The following is an 18,344-nucleotide window of genomic DNA, read 5'->3' as shown; positions in this document are numbered from 1 at the left end:
CTCCAGCTTGTCGTAGGCCAGGGCCTTCTCCTCCAGGCGCTGGCTCAGTGCTTCCACGTCTTTAAGGAGCTTCTTCTTGGCTTCTTCCAAACTTTCAATTGTCCCCAGGTCATCATCTACTTTCTTCTTGGTATCTGTCAACTGGGCCTGCAGGGCCAGCACCTGCTTTTCCAGGTTCTTCCTGGCCTCCTCCTCCTCCTCCTGCTGCTCCTGAAGGCTGTTCTTCTCCTCCTCCAGCTGCCGGATCCGACTGCTCAGGTTCAGTTTCTGTCGTGTCTCCTCCTGAAGAAGCTCCTGTGTGTCCTGGAGTTGAGACTCAAGACCAGCTGCGTCCTTGGCAAACTTAATACCCTTTTTCTCTGCTTCTTCTAGAAGAGTTGAGACATTATCCAATTCATTCTGTAACTTGTTCGCTTTCTCGGCCAGTTCCACCCTGAGTCTGTCTCCTTCCGAGACCTTGGCGTGGAGCTCCTGGACCTGGGCGTCCAGCTTCTTCCGCTTGTGCTCAGACTCGGCCTTGACCTGCTGCAGCACCTTCACCTCGCATGCCAGCTCCTTGTTGTCTGTCTCCAGGCCCTGCTTGTTCTTCTCCAGATTTGCTTTGAACCGCTTCGCCTGCTCCAGCTGCTCCGAGAGCTCCTCCAGGGCGGTCGCGTGCCGCTGCCTCATGTCCTGGATCTGAGCCTCGTGGTTCTTCGTTTCCTCCTCAAGAGCCTTCTTCAGCTCTGCCACTTCTTGTTCACGTTTGGTGCGCAGCTCCTGCTGAGCTGCCGTGGTGTCCAGCGTGTCCTCAAGCTCTGTCTTCAGAGCTTCCAGCTCCTCACTCAAGTCCCTCTTCTGATTTTCCGCCTTGTTCCGCGAAGCCTTCTCGGATTCAAAGTCTTCCTGCAGCTCAGCAAGCTGGGCTTGCAGCTCTCGCACAACTTTAAGCGCATTGTTTTTGTGCAGCGTCTCATCGTCACCCCTGGCCAGGGCGCCCTGCAGCTCCTCCTCCTTCTTGGCCACCTGGATCTTGAGCTCGTCAATCTGCACCTGGAGCTCAGGGATCTGGTCCTGCAGGTCCGTGGTCTCGCCGTGCAGTTTCCTTTTGGCCTTTTCCAGTTCCTGGCGGGTCTTCTTCACCTTCTTTAAGCGCTCTTCTAAATCTGAGATCATCATTTCTTGCTTATTCCTGATCTTGGCCAGGATCAAATCCTTGATCCTCTGCAACATGCTTGAAAACACAAACCTTTTGGGTTAAAAGCTTTAACATCTGTTAGGAAGAATTTGTCATGTGGGTTTGGAATCTTTGATTTTCCCCCTTTATGAATTGTACTGGCTGTTGACCACCAGACACATGACTGCAAATATCTTTTCTTGTATTCCCATATTTCTAGACAATGATTTTTGTAAGACAATACATTTATTCATTATAGAAAAAAAAATGCTCCAGAACACTTGTCATCATAATGCTCCATGCCAATGTCATCAAAATGCCCCATGACACTTGTCATCACAATGCTCCATGGCCTTTGTCATCACAATGTTCCATGGCCCCTGTCATCACAGTGCTCCATGATACCTTTCATCACAATTCTAGATGACCACTGTCATCACAATGCCCCATGACAGATGTCATAACAATTCGCCATGGTCCTTGTCATCACAATGCTCCATGAACCGTGTCATCACAAGGTTCCAGGACTCTTGTCATCACAATGATCCATGATCACTTTCATCACAATGCTCCATGAAACCTGTCATCTCAATGCTCCATAGCCTTTGTATTCACAATGCTCCATGGCCCCTGTAATCACGGTGCTCCATGACCCCTTTCATCACAAAGTTCTCTGCCCATATCAACACTATACTCCTTGTCACCTTTCATCACAATGCTCCATGCCCTTTCATCACAATGCTCCAGAATTCTTGTCTTTGCAATGTTCCTTGACCGTGTTATCACAATGCTCCATGACCCTTGTCATCACAAAGCTCCATGAGCCATGTCATCACAATGATCCATGATTCCTTTCCTCACAGTGCTCCAGTACCCTTTTCATCACAATGCTCCATGCCATTGTCAGCACAATGCTCCTTGGACCCTGTCATCAAAATGCTCCATCCCCTTTTCATCACAATGCTCCAGATATCCTATCATTACAATGCTCCATGCCCGTGTCAACACAATGCTCCATGACCCCTGTCATCAAAATGCTTTATGAACATTCTTATCACAATGTTCCATGACCCCTGTCATCAAAATGCTTTATGAACCTTGTTATCACAATGTTCCATGACCCCTGTCATCAAAATGATTAATGAACGTTTTCATCACAATGCTGCATGATACCTTTCATCACAATCCTCTGTGACTGCTGTCATCACAATGCTCCAGGACAATTTTCATCGCAATGCTCCATGCCCCCTGTCATCACATTGCCCCATAAGCCCTGTAAACACAATGCTCCATGACCCTGTCATCACAATGCTCCATGACCCCTGTCATCACAATGTTCCATGAAAGTTGTCATCAAAATGCTCCATGACCCTGGTCACCACAAGGTTCCCTGCCCTTGTCATCACAATGGTACATGGCCTTGTCATCACAATGTTCCATGGCCTCTGTCATCACCATGCTCCATGGTCTTTCTCATCACAATGCTCTATGACCCCTGTCATCACAATGCTTGATGACCATTGTCATCACAATGCTCCAAGGCCCCTGTCATCACAATGCCTCATGGTCTTTGTAATCACAATGCTCAATGACCACTGTCATCACAATGCTCCATGCCGTTTTCATCACAATGCTCCATGGCCCCTGTAATCAAAATGCTCCATGCCCTTGTCATCACAATGCTCCAGGACACTTGTCATCATAATGCTCCATTCCCGTGTCATCACATTGCTGAATGACACTTGTCATCAAAATGTTCCTTGGCCTTTGTCATCACAGTGCTCCATGATACCTTTAATCAAAATTCTACATGACCACTGTCATCACAATGCAAGATGACCAATGTCATCACAATGCCCCATGACACGTGTCATCACAATTCGCCTTGGCCCTTGTCATCTCAATGCTGTATGAAACGTGTCATCAGTAGGTTCCAAGACCCTTGTCATCACAATGCTCCATGAACTCTGTTATCTCCATGTTCCATGGCTTGTGTATTCACAATGCTCCATTGTAACGATAATCGCGTTGCTCCATGAACACTTTCATCACAATGTTCCTTGACCACTTTCACCATAATGCCTCATGACGTCTCTCATCACCGTGCTCCAATGCCAATCTTATCAAAATGCTCCATGATCTGTGTCAGCACTATTTTGCATGACACTTGTCATCACAATGCTCCATGATCCCTGTCTTCACAAGGATCCCTACCAATGTCATCACAATGCTCCATGTCTCCTGTAAACACATTGCTCCATGCCCTTGTCATCACAATGCTCCAGGTGTGTTGTCATCACCATGCTTCATGCCCGTGTCATCACAATGCTCCATGAATCTTCTCTTCACAATGCTCCATTGCCCATGTCATCACAATGCTCCATGAGCCCTGTCATCACAATGCTCTATGACCTTTGTCATCACAATGCTCCATGACCCCCATCAGCACAATGCCTGATGAACCCTGACATCAAAATGCTAAATGGCACTTGTCATCACAATGCTCTATGATGCCTGTCATCACTATTCTCCATGTCACTTGTTATCACAATGCTCCATGGCCCTTGTAATCCCAGTACTCCATGACCCCTTTCATCACAATGCCCAATGCCACCTCTCATCACAATTCTCCATGGCATTTGTCATCACGATGCTCCATGACACCTGTCATCACAATGCTCCATGACACTTGTCATCACAATGCTCCATGGCCCCTCTCATTACTGTGCTCCATAATAACTTTAATCACATTTCTAGATGACCACTGCCATCACAATGCCCCATGACATTGTCATCACAATTCGCCATGACCATTGTCATCACAATGCTCCATGAACCATGTCATCACAGGGTCCCAGGACACTTGTCATCACAATGATCCATTACCACTTTCATCACAATGCTCCATGACCACTGTCATCTCAATGCTCCATGGCCTTTGTATTCACAATGCTCCATGGCCCCTGTAATCACAGTGCTCCAAAACACCTTTCATCATAATGCTCCATGACCACTGCCATCTCAATGCCTCATGACGCTTGTCATCACAATTCTCCAAGGCCCCTCTCATCACAATGCTCCATGACACGTGTCATCACATTGTTCCATAACACCTGTCATCAGAGTGTTCCCTGCCCATGTCATCACAATGCTCCATGTCCCCTATAATCACAATGCTCCAAGCCATTTTCCTCACAATGCTCCAGAATCTTATCATCAAAATGTTCCATGACTCTGGCATCACAGTGCTTCATGGCCCTTCTCATCACAATGCTCCAGAATTCTTGTCATCACAATATTCCATGGACGTGTCATCACAATGCTACATGACCCTGGTCATCACACTTCTCCATGACCTTTGTCATCACAATGCTCTATGTCACTATTCATCACAATTCTCAATGACCACTTTAATCACTATGCTCACTGACCATTTTCATCACATTTCTCTATTGTCATTACAATTCCCCTGGCCCATTTCTTCACAATGCTCCATGATGCCTGTCATCACAATGCTCCATGGCTTTTGTTATCACAATGCTCCAGGAACAGTTTTATCACAATACTCCATCCCCCTTGTCATCACAGTGCATAATGAATGCTTTCATTACAATGCTCCATGACACTTGTCTTCACAATGCTCCATGGCCTTTATCGTCACAATGCTCCCAGGCACTTTTCATCACGATGTTCCATGAAAACTTTCATCACATTGCTCCATAACCATTGTCATCACAATAGTCCATACCCTTGTCAACACAATGCTGCATAATTCCTGTCATCACAATTCTCCATGACTGCTGTCATCACAATAATCCAGGACAATTTTCATAACAATGCTTCATGCCCCCAGTCATCACAGTGTTCCATGATACCTTTCATCACAACTCTTATGTGATCAATGCCATCACAATGCCCCATGACACCTGTCATCACAATTCGCTATGACCCTTGTCATCACAATACTCGAAGAACCGTGTCATCACAGTGTTCCAGGCCACATGTCATCACAATGATCCATTCATATTTTCATCACACTGATCCAATACACCTCTCATCACAATCCTCCATGGCCCCTGTTATCATGTTGCTCCATGATCTCTTTCATCACAATGCCCCATGACCACTGTCATCACCATACCTCAAGACGCCTGTCATCTCAATGCTCCATGGCCCCTTTCGTCACAATGCTCCATGAACCCAGTCATCACAATTTTCCCTGCCCTTTTCATCACAATGCTCCAAGGGCCCAGTCATCACAATGCTCCATGCCCTTGTCGTCAAAATGCTCCAGAACTCTTGTCATCATAATGCTCCATGCCAATGTCATCAAAATGTCCCATGACACTTGTCATGACAATGATCCATGGCCTTTGCCATCACAATGTTCCATGGCCCCTGTCATAACAATGCTCCATGGCCTTGTTATCAAAATGCTCCAGAACATTTGTCATCATAAAGCTCCATGCCAATGTCATCAAAATGCCCCATGACACTTGTCATCACAATGCTCCATGGCCTTTCTCATCACAATGTTCCATGGCCCCTGTCATCACAGTGCTCCATTATACCTTTCATCACAATTCTAGATGACCACTGTCATCACAATGCCCAATAACAGATGTCATCACAATTCGCCATGGTCCTTGTCATCACAATGCTCCATGAACCGTGTCATCACAAGGTTCCAGGACACTTGTCATCACAATGATCCATGATCACTTTCATCACAATGCTCCATGAACCGTGTCATCTCAATGCTCCATAGCCTTTGTATTCTCAATGCTCCATAGCCTTTGTTTTCACAATGCTCCCTGGCCCCTGTAATCAGAGTGCTCCATGACCCCTTTCATCACAATGCTCCAAGACCGCTGTCATCACAATGCTCGATGACGCCTGCCACCACAAATCTCCAAGGCCTCTCTTACCAAAAAGCTCCATGATCCCTGTCAGTAAAATGTTCCATGACACTTTTCATCACAATGCTCCATGACCCGTGTCATCACAAAGTTCTCTGCCCATATCATCACTATGCTCCTTGTCACCTTTAATCACAATGCTCCATGCCTTTCATCACAATGCTCCAGAATTCTTGTCATCGCAATGTTCCTTGACCGTGTCATCACAATGCTCCATGACCCTTGTCATCACAAAGCTCCATGACCCCTGTCATCACAATGATCCATGATTCCTTTCCTCACAGTGCTCCAGTACCCTTTTCATCACAATGCTCCATGCCATTGTCAGCACAATGCTCCTTGGACCCTGTCATCAAAATGCTCCATCCCCTTTTCATCACAATGCTCCAGATATCCTATCATTACAATGCTCCATGCCCGTGTCAACACAATGTTCCATGACCCCTGTCATCAAAATGCTTTATGAACATTCTTATCACAATGTTCCATGACCCCAGTCATCAAAATGCTTTATGAACCTTGTTATCACAATGCTCCATGACCCCTGTCATCAAAATGATTAATGGACGTTGTCATCACAATGCTGCATGATACCTTTCATCACAATTCTCTGTGACTGCTGTCATCACAATGCTCCAGGACAATATTCATCACAATGCTCCATGCCCCCTGTCATCTCAGTGCCCCATAAGCCCTGTAATCACAATGCTCCATGACCCTGTCATCACAATGCTACATGACCCCTGTCATCACATTGTTCCATGGCCTATGTATTCACAATGCTCCATGGATCCTGTAATCACACTGCTCCATGTTCCTTTTCAACACAATGCTCCATGACCCCTGTCATCACAACGTTCCATGAAAGTTTTCATCAAAATGCTCCATGACCCCGGTCACCACAAGATTCACTGCCCTTGTCATCACAATGGTACATGGCCTTGCCATCACAATATTTCATGGCCTCTGTCATCACCATGCTCCATGGTCTTTCTCATCACAATGCGCTATGACCCCTGACTTCACAATGCTTGATGACCATTGTCATCACAATGCTCCAAGGCCCCTGTCATCACAATGCCTCATGGTCTTTGTAATCACAATGCTCAATGACCACTGTCATCACAATGCTCCATGCCGTTTTCATCACAATGCTCCATGGCCCCTGTAATCACAATGCTCCATGCCCTTGTCATCACAATGCTCCAGAACATTTGTCATCATAATGCTTCATTCCCATGTCATCACATTGCTCAATGACACTTGTCATCAAAATGTTCCTTGGCCTTTGTCATCACAGTGCTCCATGATACCTTTAATCAAAATTCTACATGACCACTGTCATCACAATGCAAGATGACCAATGTCATCACAATGCCCCATGACACGTGTCATCACAATTTGCCTTGGCCCTTCTGATCTCAATACTGTATGAAACGTGTCATCAGTAGGTTCCAAGACCCTTGTCATCACAATGCTCCATGAACTCTGTTGTCTCAATGTTCCATGGCCTTTGTATTCACAATGCTCCATTGTAACGATAATCGCGTTGCTCCCTGAACACTTTCATCACAATGCTCCTTGACCACTGTCACCATAATGCCCCATGACGTCTCTCATCACTGTGCTCCAAGGCCACTCTTATCAAAATGCTCCATGATCTGTGTCAGCACAATATTGCATGACACTTGTCATCACAATGCTCCATGACCCCTGTCTTCATAATGATCCCTGCCAATGTCATCACAATGCTCCATATCTCCTGTAATCACAATGCTCCATGCCCTTGTCATCACAATGCTCCAAGTCCATTGTCATCACCATGCTTCATGCCCGTGTCATCACAATGCTCCATGAATCTTGTCTTCACAGTGCTCCATGGCCCATGTCATCACAATGCTCCATGATCCATGTCAACAAAATGCCAAATAGCACTTGTCATCACAATGCTCTATGATGCCTGTCATCACTATTCTGCATGTCACTTGTTATCACAATGCTCCATGGCCCCTGTAATCCCAGTACTCCATGACCCCTTTCATCACAATGCCCAATTTCACCTCACATCACAATTCTCCATGGCATTTGTCATCACGATGCTCCATGACACTTTTTATCACAATGCTCCATGTCCCCTCTCATTACTGTGCTCCATAATAACTTTAATCACATTTCTAGATGACCACTGCCATCACAATGCCCCATGAAATTGTCATCACAGTTCGCCATGACCATTGTCATCACAATGCTCCATGAACCATGTCATCACAGGGTCCCAGGACACTTGTCATCACAATGTTCCATTACCACTTTCATCACAATGCTCCATGACCACTGTCATCTCAATGCTCCATGGCCTTTGTATTCACAATATTCCATGGCCCCTTTAATAACAGTGCTCCAAAACACCTTTCATCATAATGCTTCATGACCACTGCCATCTCAATGCCTCATGACGCCTGTCATCACAATTCTCCAAGGCCCCTCTCATCACAATGCTCCATGACACTTGTCATCACATTGCTCCATAACACCTGTCATCACAGTGTTCCCTGCCCATGTCATCACAATGCTCCATGTCCCCTATGATCACAATGCTCCATGCAGTTTTCCTCACAATGCTCCAGAATTTTGTCATCACAATGTTCCATGACCGTGGCATCACAATGCTCCATGGCCCTTGTCATCACAATGCTCCAGAATTCTTGTCATCACAATGTTCCGTGAACGTGTCATCACAATGCTACATGACCCTGGTCATCACAGTTCTCCATGACCTTTGTCATCACAATGCTCTATGTCACTTTTCATCACAATTCTCAATGACCACTTTAATCAATATGTTCGCTGACCATTTTCATCACATTTCTCTATTGTCATTAAAATTCCCCATGGCCCCTTTCTTCACAATGCTCCATGATGCCTGTCATCACAATGCTCCATGGCTCTTTTCATCACAATGCTCCATGGGCCCTGTCATCACAATGCTCCATGCCCTTGTCATCAAAATGCTCCAGAACTCTTGTCATCATAATGCTCCATGCCAATGTCATCAAAATGTCCCATGACACTTGTCATCACAATGCTCCATGGCCTATGCCATCACAATGTTCCATGGCCCTGTCATCACAATGCTCCATGGGCCCTGTCATCACAATGCTCCATGCTCTTGTCATCAAAATGCTCCACAACTCTTGCCATCATAATGCTCCATGCCAATGTCATCAAAATATCACATGACACTTGTCATCACAATGTTCCATGGCCTTTGCCATCACAGAGTTCCATGGCCTCTGTCATCACAGTGCTCCATGCCCTTGTCATCAAAATGCTCCAGAACTCTTATCATCACAATGCTCCATGGCTCTTTTCATCACAATGCTCCATGGGCCCTGTCATCACAATGCTCCATGCCCTTGTCATCAAAATGCTCCAGAACTCTTGTCATCATAATGCTCCATGTCAATGTCATCAAAATGTCCCATGACACTTGTCATCACAATGTTCCATGGCCTATGCCATCACAATGTTCAATGGCCCTGTCATCACAATGCTCCATGCTCTTGTCATCAAAATGCTCCAGAACTCTTGTCATCATAATGCTCCATGCCAATGTCATCAAAATATCACATGACACTTGTCATCCCAATGTTCCATGACCTTTGCCATCACAGAGTTCCATGGCCTCTGTCATCACAGTGCTCCATGCCCTTGTCATCAAAATGCTCCAGAACTCTTGTCATCATAATGCTCCATGCCAATGTCATCAAAATGTTCCATGACACTTGTCATCACAATGCTCCATGGCCTTTGCCATCACAGTGTTCCATGGCCCCTGTCATCACAGTGCTCCATGCCCTTGTCATCAAAATGCTCCAGAAGTCTGAATGTTTATAATACCACTTTGACTAGAGAGGTACATGATATATGAAGCAGTCAAAACTTAATACATTAGATTGTTACAGAGGCAAATAATATATTTAACATTGTCTTAGTACTGTAGTGTCTAAGGCACTTTCTGTAATGTCAGTTTGATTAACTATCAACCAAAAACAGAATGCTAAGTGTTCACTGTAACACTGTCCCAAGGGGGAGGGGAAAGGAGAAATGAAAAAGGAGTCACATCCACTGGCATGTCAACATTCAGGCAGGTGGCATCTGTTCTCGAGATTCTGTCAACCTCACCAACAAACTTGGAACAAGTCTCGGACACAAAACCAATATTCCCATTTTGGGCTCAAAGCAGCGGCTGAATTTGCAAGGTCAGCATGAGAGCCTGGCTGGCGAGGGAGGGTATGCCCCGAGCTGCTGCTCAGGGGCCTGCAGCTGCTCGCTCCAGAAGCGAGGAGCACACTGGGGAAGCCGGGGCCTCAGGAGGCCATCCTGAAGTCACTGTGATGGCTGCCCCCGGGGCCTCAGCTGGGTGGTGGCCACCGTTCTTCCTATGTACAGACTGGGCCGAGGACAGTTGACGTGAAGAGATACGGGCACACCACGACTCGAGGGAGGTGGGCATGGCCACCCCACACGGATGCCGCTTCCCCCCATCCAACCCACCCCTCCTAATCTCTCCAAAGCCCCTTTCACAGTTTGCTCACTGAAATAGTGTTGATCATTATTTGAAGGAAATGAGAGCTACAAGTGCAGTTTAGGTTCCACGACGTTCTAAAAGAGACTTTACGTGGCTGAGGAGGCAGGGGCCACATGAACACAGAACTAAGGTAGCTGTCCGTACGACAGAGCATGCAGAGCGACTGGGCAGCAACCCCGGGGCTGCCCCAGCGACCGGCAACGGGGTCTAGAGTTTGTTTGAAAAAGGGTTCTCTTCTTAACATGTATTATAAAATGGTCTCTTGATGGATATATGGAAAATAGACGCAATGATGAGACGATCTGTTTAATATGTGTAGGTTTTGTGTATATATATATAAAAAGGGGAGCAATTGTACCTAAATCTGAAGCAGGAGACAGTTGTGTAGGCTGCAAGTCCTTAAGACACAGTTGATCTCTCAGGAAGGAGTCGTGCAGTTCGCCAGTCGCCCAGATCTGCAGGGCGGCCCCCGGGGCCGGGGCGCTGGGTGACTTCCTGCGTGTCCCTCGGTATCGCCTCCCCCGGCTTCCTTGGATCTACTCAGACTGGGGTGGCTGCGTCTCATTGACGTCACTGGTCTTACTTTCTGTGTCATCATCCGACAGCTCCAGGGAAGCGCCCTCGATGTGCAGCTGGCACCAGCCAGATCGGCTGGCGGAGAAGCTGATGGGGCCTCCTCGCCTCAGCCGGTTCTTCAGCGTGCTGACCTCGTGGCTCAGGCCCTCGTTGGCCTCGGTGGCGTCATCCAGTTCCCGCTGGAGTTTGCGCCGAGACGCGTTGGCACGTGTAGCTTCTTCCTCTGCTTCCTCCAGCTGCCGTTTGAGCTGCTTCATCCTGGCATTGGCCTTCTCCATCTGTTCTTTATACTGATCGGCATGGCGGCGTTCATCCTCAACCTGCATGAAGATTTCCTTCAGCTTCTTCTCGGTACGACGGACTAGTTTGTTGGCAGCTGCTCTTTCCTTGGCCTCCTGCTCAAGCTGCTCCTCCAACTGCCCAATCTTGGCTTCCAGGGCCGAGATGGTGGCCTTGAACTTGGACTTGACAGCGCCCTCCAGCTCCTGCAGCTTGGCCTTCAGCTCCTTGTTCTGCCGCTCCAGCTGCTGGCGCGCATTGTCGCTCTTCTGGGCGGCGCTGCGCTCGGCCGCCAGCTCTGTGTTCAGCGTGTCCACCTGCAGCGTGGTCTTGCGGAAGCGGTCGTTGAGCAACTCCATGTTGCTCTGCTCCTCTTCAAGCTCCTCCTCCAGCTGCGCTATCCATGCCTCCAGACGCCGCTTCTCATCCAGCAGCGCAGACTTGCCAGAGGCACTGTTGGCGATCTCATCCGCCAGCTCATCTCTCTCCTGCTCGGCGTGTCGGTGGGCTTGCTCAGATGAGGCAAGTTCCTCCTGCAGTTGAAGGATTTCTGCTTCCAGACTCTTCAGTTTCTTTTCACTCTCTTTGGACTGAGCAAAAATCTCATCCCGGGATGCACGAGCTTCTTCTAATTCACGTTGGTAGTCCTTCATCTGAGCCTGAAGTTTGCGGAGCTGCTTGATCACTTCATCCCTAGCTTTGTTTGCAGCCTCGATCTGCGCTTCCAGGTCCTTCAGGTCTATTTCCATTTTCTTCTTTGAAGCCACAGCAAGGGCCCGCTGTTTCCGCTCATCCTCCAGCTCAGCCTCCAGCTCCCGCACCTGTTTAACGAGGAGCCGCTTCTTCTCCTCGTTCTGCTCATCTCTGGCCTGCAAGTCCCTCTCAAACTGGGCCTTCATGGCCTGCATGTTGACCTCCAGGCGAAGCTTGGCGTCTTCTGTAGCCTGAAGCTCATCTTCCAGCTCTTCCAGCTGGGTCCTCATTTCCTCCACCTGCTGCTCTAGGGCCCGTTTGGATTTTACAAGTTCATGAACGTTCTTGCCCACGTCGTCCTTGGAGCTCATCAGGTCCTCCATGTCTGCCCGCATCTGCTTGTTCTGCCGCTCAGACTCTTCCTTGGCCTCCAGGGCCTCCTCAAGGGCGCGGGCCAGGGACAGGGCTTTGGTTTCCTTCTCTCTGGCCTCTGCTTCGGCCCGGTCTCGCTCTTCCGCGTAGCGGGCAGAGACGTTCTTCTCTTCTGCTAACAGCTGATCGAACTTCTTCTGCTTCTTCTCTAAGTTGGAGACGATCTGGCGCTGGTGGTCCAGGTCCACCAGCAGGTCATCGAGCTCCTGCTGCAGGCGGTTCTTGGTCTTCTCCAGCTTGTCGTAGGCCAGGGCCTTCTCCTCCAGGCGCTGGCTCAGTGCTTCCACGTCTTTAAGGAGCTTCTTCTTGGCTTCTTCCAAACTTTCAATTGTCCCCAGGTCATCATCTACTTTCTTCTTGGTATCTGTCAACTGGGCCTGCAGGGCCAGCACCTGCTTTTCCAGGTTCTTCCTGGCCTCCTCCTCCTCCTCCTGCTGCTCCTGAAGGCTGTTCTTCTCCTCCTCCAGCTGCCGGATCCGACTGCTCAGGTTCAGTTTCTGTCGTGTCTCCTCCTGAAGAAGCTCCTGTGTGTCCTGGAGTTGAGACTCAAGACCAGCTGCGTCCTTGGCAAACTTAATACCCTTTTTCTCTGCTTCTTCTAGAAGAGTTGAGACATTATCCAATTCATTCTGTAACTTGTTCGCTTTCTCGGCCAGTTCCACCCTGAGTCTGTCTCCTTCCGAGACCTTGGCGTGGAGCTCCTGGACCTGGGCGTCCAGCTTCTTCCGCTTGTGCTCAGACTCGGCCTTGACCTGCTGCAGCACCTTCACCTCGCACGCCAGCTCCTTGTTGTCTGTCTCCAGGCCCTGCTTGTTCTTCTCCAGATTTGCTTTGAACCGCTTCGCCTGCTCCAGCTGCTCCGAGAGCTCCTCCAGGGCGGTCGCGTGCCGCTGCCTCATGTCCTGGATCTGAGCCTCGTGGTTCTTCGTTTCCTCCTCAAGAGCCTTCTTCAGCTCTGCCACTTCTTGTTCACGTTTGGTGCGCAGCTCCTGCTGAGCTGCCGTGGTGTCCAGCGTGTCCTCAAGCTCTGTCTTCAGAGCTTCCAGCTCCTCACTCAAGTCCCTCTTCTGATTTTCCGCCTTGTTCCGCGAAGCCTTCTCGGATTCAAAGTCTTCCTGCAGCTCAGCAAGCTGGGCTTGCAGCTCTCGCACAACTTTAAGCGCATTGTTTTTGTGCAGCGTCTCATCGTCACCCCTGGCCAGGGCGCCCTGCAGCTCCTCCTCCTTCTTGGCCACCTGGATCTTGAGCTCGTCAATCTGCACCTGGAGCTCAGGGATCTGGTCCTGCAGGTCCGTGGTCTCGCCGTGCAGTTTCCTTTTGGCCTTTTCCAGTTCCTGGCGGGTCTTCTTCACCTTCTTTAAGCGCTCTTCTAAATCTGAGATCATCATTTCTTGCTTATTCCTGATCTTGGCCAGGATCAAATCCTTGATCCTCTGCAACATGCTTGAAAACACAAACCTTTTGGGTTAAAAGCTTTAACATCTGTTAGGAAGAATTTGTCATGTGGGTTTGGAATCTTTGATTTTCCCCCTTTATGAATTGTACTGGCTGTTGACCACCAGACACATGACTGCAAATATCTTTTCTTGTATTCCCATATTTCTAGACAATGATTTTTGTAAGACAATACATTTATTCATTATAGAAAAAAAAATGCTCCAGAACACTTGTCATCATAATGCTCCATGCCAATGTCATCAAAATGCCCCATGACACTTGTCATCACAATGCTCCATGGCCTTTGTCATCACAATGTTCCATGGCCCCTGTCATCACAGTGCTCCATGATACCTTTCATCACAATTCTAGATGACCACTGTCATCACAATGCCCCATGACAGATGTCATAACAATTCGCCATGGTCCTTGTCATCACAATGCTCCATGAACCGTGTCATCACAAGGTTCCAGGACTCTTGTCATCACAATGATCCATGATCACTTTCATCACAATGCTCCATGAAACCTGTCATCTCAATGCTCCATAGCCTTTGTATTCACAATGCTCCATGGCCCCTGTAATCACGGTGCTCCATGACCCCTTTCATCACAAAGTTCTCTGCCCATATCAACACTATACTCCTTGTCACCTTTCATCACAATGCTCCATGCCCTTTCATCACAATGCTCCAGAATTCTTGTCTTTGCAATGTTCCTTGACCGTGTTATCACAATGCTCCATGACCCTTGTCATCACAAAGCTCCATGAGCCATGTCATCACAATGATCCATGATTCCTTTCCTCACAGTGCTCCAGTACCCTTTTCATCACAATGCTCCATGCCATTGTCAGCACAATGCTCCTTGGACCCTGTCATCAAAATGCTCCATCCCCTTTTCATCACAATGCTCCAGATATCCTATCATTACAATGCTCCATGCCCGTGTCAACACAATGCTCCATGACCCCTGTCATCAAAATGCTTTATGAACATTCTTATCACAATGTTCCATGACCCCTGTCATCAAAATGCTTTATGAACCTTGTTATCACAATGTTCCATGACCCCTGTCATCAAAATGATTAATGAACGTTTTCATCACAATGCTGCATGATACCTTTCATCACAATCCTCTGTGACTGCTGTCATCACAATGCTCCAGGACAATTTTCATCGCAATGCTCCATGCCCCCTGTCATCACATTGCCCCATAAGCCCTGTAAACACAATGCTCCATGACCCTGTCATCACAATGCTCCATGACCGCTGTCATCACAATGTTCCATGAAAGTTGTCATCAAAATGCTCCATGACCCTGGTCACCACAAGGTTCCCTGCCCTTGTCATCACAATGGTACATGGCCTTGTCATCACAATGTTCCATGGCCTCTGTCATCACCATGCTCCATGGTCTTTCTCATCACAATGCTCTATGACCCCTGTCATCACAATGCTTGATGACCATTGTCATCACAATGCTCCAAGGCCCCTGTCATCACAATGCCTCATGGTCTTTGTAATCACAATGCTCAATGACCACTGTCATCACAATGCTCCATGCCGTTTTCATCACAATGCTCCATGGCCCCTGTAATCAAAATGCTCCATGCCCTTGTCATCACAATGCTCCAGGACACTTGTCATCATAATGCTCCATTCCCGTGTCATCACATTGCTGAATGACACTTGTCATCAAAATGTTCCTTGGCCTTTGTCATCACAGTGCTCCATGATACCTTTAATCAAAATTCTACATGACCACTGTCATCACAATGCAAGATGACCAATGTCATCACAATGCCCCATGACACGTGTCATCACAATTCGCCTTGGCCCTTGTCATCTCAATGCTGTATGAAACGTGTCATCAGTAGGTTCCAAGACCCTTGTCATCACAATGCTCCATGAACTCTGTTATCTCCATGTTCCATGGCTTGTGTATTCACAATGCTCCATTGTCCCGATAATCGCGTTGCTCCATGAACACTTTCATCACAATGCTCCTTGACCACTTTCACCATAATGCCTCATGACGTCTCTCATCACCGTGCTCCAATGCCAATCTTATCAAAATGCTCCATGATCTGTGTCAGCACTATTTTGCATGACACTTGTCATCACAATGCTCCATGATCCCTGTCTTCACAAGGATCCCTACCAATGTCATCACAATGCTCCATGTCTCCTGTAAACACATTGCTCCATGCCCTTGTCATCACAATGCTCCAGGTGTGTTGTCATCACCATGCTTCATGCCCGTGTCATCACAATGCTCCATGAATCTTCTCTTCACAATGCTCCATTGCCCATGTCATCACAATGCTCCATGAGCCCTGTCATCACAATGCTCTATGACCTTTGTCATCACAATGCTCCATGACCCCCATCAGCACAATGCCTGATGAACCCTGACATCAAAATGCTAAATGGCACTTGTCATCACAATGCTCTATGATGCCTGTCATCACTATTCTCCATGTCACTTGTTATCACAATGCTCCATGGCCCTTGTAATCCCAGTACTCCATGACCCCTTTCATCACAATGCCCAATGCCACCTCTCATCACAATTCTCCATGGCATTTGTCATCACGATGCTCCATGACACCTGTCATCACAATGCTCCATGACACTTGTCATCACAATGCTCCATGGCCCCTCTCATTACTGTGCTCCATAATAACTTTAATCACATTTCTAGATGACCACTGCCATCACAATGCCCCATGACATTGTCATCACAATTCGCCATGACCATTGTCATCACAATGCTCCATGAACCATGTCATCACAGGGTCCCAGGACACTTGTCATCACAATGATCCATTACCACTTTCATCACAATGCTCCATGACCACTGTCATCTCAATGCTCCATGGCCTTTGTATTCACAATGCTCCATGGCCCCTGTAATCACAGTGCTCCAAAACACCTTTCATCATAATGCTCCATGACCACTGCCATCTCAATGCCTCATGACGCCTGTCATCACAATTCTCCAAGGCCCCTCTCATCACAATGCTCCATGACACGTGTCATCACATTGTTCCATAACACCTGTCATCAGAGTGTTCCCTGCCCATGTCATCACAATGCTCCATGTCCCCTATAATCACAATGCTCCAAGCCATTTTCCTCACAATGCTCCAGAATCTTATCATCAAAATGTTCCATGACTCTGGCATCACAGTGCTTCATGGCCCTTCTCATCACAATGCTCCAGAATTCTTGTCATCACAATATTCCATGGACGTGTCATCACAATGCTACATGACCCTGGTCATCACACTTCTCCATGACCTTTGTCATCACCATGCTCTATGTCACTATTCATCACAATTCTCAATGACCACTTTAATCACTATGCTCACTGACCATTTTCATCACATTTCTCTATTGTCATTACAATTCCCCTGGCCCATTTCTTCACAATGCTCCATGATGCCTGTCATCACAATGCTCCATGGCTTTTGTTATCACAATGCTCCAGGAACAGTTTTATCACAATACTCCATCCCCCTTGTCATCACAGTGCATAATGAATGCTTTCATTACAATGCTCCATGACACTTGTCTTCACAATGCTCCATGGCCTTTATCGTCACAATGCTCCCAGGCACTTTTCATCACGATGTTCCATGAAAACTTTCATCACATTGCTCCATAACCATTGTCATCACAATAGTCCATACCCTTGTCAACACAATGCTGCATAATTCCTGTCATCACAATTCTCCATGACTGCTGTCATCACAATAATCCAGGACAATTTTCATAACAATGCTTCATGCCCCCAGTCATCACAGTGTTCCATGATACCTTTCATCACAACTCTTATGTGATCAATGCCATCACAATGCCCCATGACACCTGTCATCACAATTCGCTATGACCCTTGTCATCACAATACTCGAAGAACCGTGTCATCACAGTGTTCCAGGCCACATGTCATCACAATGATCCATTCATATTTTCATCACACTGATCCAATACACCTCTCATCACAATCCTCCATGGCCCCTGTTATCATGTTGCTCCATGATCTCTTTCATCACAATGCCCCATGACCACTGTCATCACCATACCTCAAGACGCCTGTCATCTCAATGCTCCATGGCCCCTTTCGTCACAATGCTCCATGAACCCAGTCATCACAATTTTCCCTGCCCTTTTCATCACAATGCTCCAAGGGCCCAGTCATCACAATGCTCCATGCCCTTGTCGTCAAAATGCTCCAGAACTCTTGTCATCATAAT

The 18,344-nt window shown here is 47.4% G+C and overlaps 1 pseudogene across 1 annotated transcript in view; it reads right to left on the bottom strand.

Annotated features, from left to right (window-relative positions):
- The window catches only part of LOC309653575 (myosin-10 pseudogene), a 28,961-nt pseudogene extending 14,873 nt beyond the window's left edge, over window positions 1–14,088 (bottom strand). The window contains exons 1-2 of the transcript XR_014268815.1: window positions 13,882–14,088; window positions 1,006–1,104 (exon numbers count right to left, since the gene is read on the bottom strand). The product of XR_014268815.1 is annotated as a myosin-10 pseudogene (transcript). The remainder of the gene's footprint in view (window positions 1–1,005; window positions 1,105–13,881) is intronic.
- Between the last annotated feature and the right edge of the window lie 4,256 nt (window positions 14,089–18,344).

This window comes from Balaenoptera physalus (assembly GCF_965194825.1).
Source record: "Balaenoptera physalus genome assembly, contig: HAP1_SCAFFOLD_606, whole genome shotgun sequence".
Lineage (NCBI taxonomy): Eukaryota > Metazoa > Chordata > Mammalia > Artiodactyla > Balaenopteridae > Balaenoptera > Balaenoptera physalus.
The sequence above is the reverse complement of the archived record's forward strand: the minus strand, read 5'-3'. Positions and strand labels throughout refer to the sequence as shown.